Source organism: Octopus bimaculoides, chromosome 20 (genome assembly GCF_001194135.2).
Source record: "Octopus bimaculoides isolate UCB-OBI-ISO-001 chromosome 20, ASM119413v2, whole genome shotgun sequence".
Lineage (NCBI taxonomy): Eukaryota > Metazoa > Mollusca > Cephalopoda > Octopoda > Octopodidae > Octopus > Octopus bimaculoides.
Genome location: NC_069000.1, coordinates 39,100,076 through 39,103,951, shown reverse-complemented (window position 1 = coordinate 39,103,951; position 3,876 = coordinate 39,100,076). Strand labels below are relative to the sequence as shown.

The window sequence follows — 3,876 nt, the reverse complement described above, 5'->3', positions numbered from 1 at the left end:
TATATACCTACATATGTACACATATATGTACATATATATATACTACAAAGATACACACACACACATGTATGTATACGCACACACACAAGCACACACACACACACATACAGTTTATTTATATGAAATGAAATGAAATTGATGGGGATATAGCTCCTGTGTGTCATATTTCCGAAGTGAAACATGGCAGTCTATCACTTATGATAATGAAATTTATAAAAATTCTTTAAAATAACCTGTTTCCTATTTCATGCTCACTCCGTCTACTTCCTATGAAATCCAAACATACATTCACTACACATTCATATAAAATGCACATATATACATACATATCTAAGTGAGTATACATACATATTTTCATGATCTGCTAGAAATAGCAAATATTGTACTATTTTGCAGTCCCCAAACCTAGGGTCTCGTCTTAACACCTTCATGACGTTTTGTTGAAATTGTACAGCTGTAGACTCTGGTTATATAACTTGTCAGAGTATTTCATTAGTGTCGACGGCGAGCTGGCAGAAACGTTAGCACGCCGGGCGAAATGCTTAGCGGAATTTCGTCTGCCGCTACGTTCTGAGTTAAAATTCCGCCGAGGTCGACTTTGCCTTTCATCTTTTCGGGGTCTATAAATTAAGTACCAGTTACTGGAGCCGGTGAAATCGACATAACCCCTTGTTTGTTCCCTCTGTTTAGCCCCTTGTGGGCAGTAAAGAAATAAGAGTATTTCATTAGTGTGTAAATTATTGTAAAGCATAAAAGCCACTCACACACAATGTTTCTGGCGGGTTGAACTTTCTGCCGATGATTACTATAACTTACGGTGAAGAGATTCTTAATCGCATGTTTCTGGGGTTGTCTCTGGAGGTGTATATTCTGCAAGTGAATATGATAACCTGCAGTGAAAGGATATAAAGCAAAAAGAAAACAATAGAGATACTGACGAATAAAATGTGACCAAATAGTTCCTTTCATTAGACATTTCCTTATCTGTATAAGCTTTAGCAAAGTAGTTATTACTATGTCGGATAATTGTAACCATTGACGTTCTTGTTAAGAAATTGCGATAGCAATTGAAAAACTACGGATTTCGTATTTTGTCACAACACAAGTAATTCCGCGAGAGACGTTAAGTCGATTGCATTGACTCTAGGGCTTCACTGGCAGTTTATTGTATCGACCCTGAAAGAATGAAAAGTCGAGCAGTAGTCAAAGAAGGTAAGGACTTATGTTCCCTCGAGCAGTGGTACTCAAAGTCGTAGTCCGTAAATAATGTAAATAATTACTCATGTTAATGCCAACATCGCGCACTGATTTCGATTGAGGAAATGCAAACACTCCTGGGCCAGTGTATCCTGTCTGCATTTCATTCAGCTTTTGAGCTGATAGCGCAGGGCTTTGACTTTTCCAACATGAATCTGCATGTTATTGTCCTCAGTACACCTGTAAATTGCGACCAACTCCTATTACAAGAGCGCAGAATTTCCATGCTTCTCCCTCACTATCGTATTTCTCTTTCTATCAGCATTTTTCTTTATTTTTCTTTCTCACTTTCTTCTCTCTCTACTACATCTATATTTTCCAATCTTAATTTTTTTCCCCTCCATACATCAGATCGAAAACTAGATTGAATGCCGCATCAGTACAAAGTAGCATGTGAAATATTACTTACATATCACTGCGTGGTTAAAATACTTGACTTCGCAACAATGCCTTCAGTTCAAAGACCAATGCATAGCATTTCGAGTCCCTACCACTTTTTAAATTGTGCGGGAATTACTGTGTTCTCTTACGAAGTTCTTTTTTATGTTTCTAGAATACATACGTGTAAATTTTCAAAGTAAGGACATATCTTTTTTAACATCATAGAATGACGTTATAACTTTTATTATTTGTAGACTAATATCCGCTGAGGTTGACTTTGCCTTACATCCTTTCGGGGTCGATTAAATAAGTACCATTTACGCACTGGGATCGATGTAATCGACCTAATCCCTTCCCACAAGCCGCCCTTGTGGAAAAATTTGAAATATTTCTTTGTAGACTAATAATGAATTTTCACCGAAATCATGGCACCCTATTACACTCACAAAGATTGTTCAGAGTTAATAACCTCAGCTCAAAGTATGACAGCTGTTCTAAATATCTTCTGTTGAGACAAACAACATTACAAATTTGCACATCATTTCAGCTTTCTATGCAATCACTCTATATCACGCTCGTATTTTCATCATCTTTTCCATCAAGTCAGTCTTAGACAAAACCACACAGATATCTAATTAAACTAATTGGACAATAATTATTCTTTCTTAATCTTCTTTCCTTTTTCCCTCCACCATTTATTGATGTTTTCTTGTTTTGAAAGTGGTATTGACACTTAAGTTTGTACAATAAGTGTTTTCTCTTCATTTATTAGTTATTTCGTAAGCTTTGGTTATTAGGTTCCAGTATTTATCTTCAATAAGGTGGTGAAGTAGCAAGAACGTTAGCACGCCAAACAAGCTGCTTTACGATATTTCCTCTGTCTTAACCGTCTGAGCTTAAATTTCGCCTAATGCGACTTCGCCTTTCTTTAGAAGAATGAAAGACAAAGGGTCAATGAATGACTTAAGGTCGGTGTAGCCGTCTTGCCTCGCTTCCTCAAAATTTCTGGCATTGTACCAAAATTTGAATCCAGTATCTGTTTTACATAAGGCGGAAAACTGGCATACTTCACAGTATTTCAACCGTTTTTGCGTTGTGTATTTCAATTGTGTCGAGAGGCGACTTTGCCTTTCGTCGTTTCGGGGTCAATAAAGAAGTACCAGTGGAACACTGGGGTCGATGTAACCGACTCACCTCCGCCCCCACTAGAACTAATGGCCTTCTGCCAAAGTCTGAAGGGAGTTTTTATCTTATATAAGGCGGCTAGAAAGCACACGGATCGAAATGCTTTGCGTCATTTCGTCCGTAATCGCATTATTCGTTCAAATTCCACGTGAGTCGACTTCACCATTCATCCATTCGGGGTCGACAGAATAAGAACCAATTGAGTAATGGAGTTTATGTAAATGTCTTATCCCGTCTCCTGCAATCGCTGATCTTGTGCCAATGTTTGAAACCAATTGTTATCTAATAATGCGGTGATGTGGCAGAATCGTGAACAAGTTTGTGTGAATCATTCATCAGAGCGGTGTCTCATCCTGTGAGGACTATATACGCCACAGAAACCTTAATATTTGTTACATGTAGCGATAGTTTTGATAATTTCAGTAATCTTACTCTTCTCTTTTCCTTTTTATTTTTTGTTACTTTCTTAAACTGTGTACATTATCCATTCCTTTCTAAGTGCCATAAGCATCCGATCCAAAGTTTTCATTCGAGTAACTGCGTATTTTTTGTAAAACTTTATAGAATTTCTGCACTACATCATTATTCTAATCGCTTGTTGACGCGTATATTTTGATGATTAAGACGTTATAATTTTTTAGCTGCCACTCCTAAGGCAGATTTATACACCATAAAGCCTGCACCATTTGCATGTTTACTGCACACTTCCGTAGCTCATATTTCACCATATTATCGCTTATAAATTTTCCCCAATTTCTCCATCATGTTTCAGCGTGAGATTGGGAAACATCCTCTTAATGGGTTAGTTGTTATACTTCTATAGACTGATAACGATTTTATACATATATAAATGCAATATAAATGCAATTTTTACAATATTAAAATTCAGATTTTGTTAACATATCTACATTCCTGTTTTCAATGGGCTGATAATCTGGTGGTGCATAACTCCCATCCAAAGATATTTTGCTGTAAGTTAATTTGTTAGAGAGATTCCTCTACACTTCAATAGGATTTATATATATATATATATATATATATATATATATATAT

General features: G+C 36.5%; 1 protein-coding gene across 7 annotated transcripts in view; it reads right to left on the bottom strand.

Moving 5' to 3' along the window:
• LOC106873878 (uncharacterized) overlaps window positions 1-3,876 on the bottom strand; it is a 375,863-nt gene that overhangs the window by 313,311 nt on the left and 58,676 nt on the right. The window lies entirely within an intron of this gene.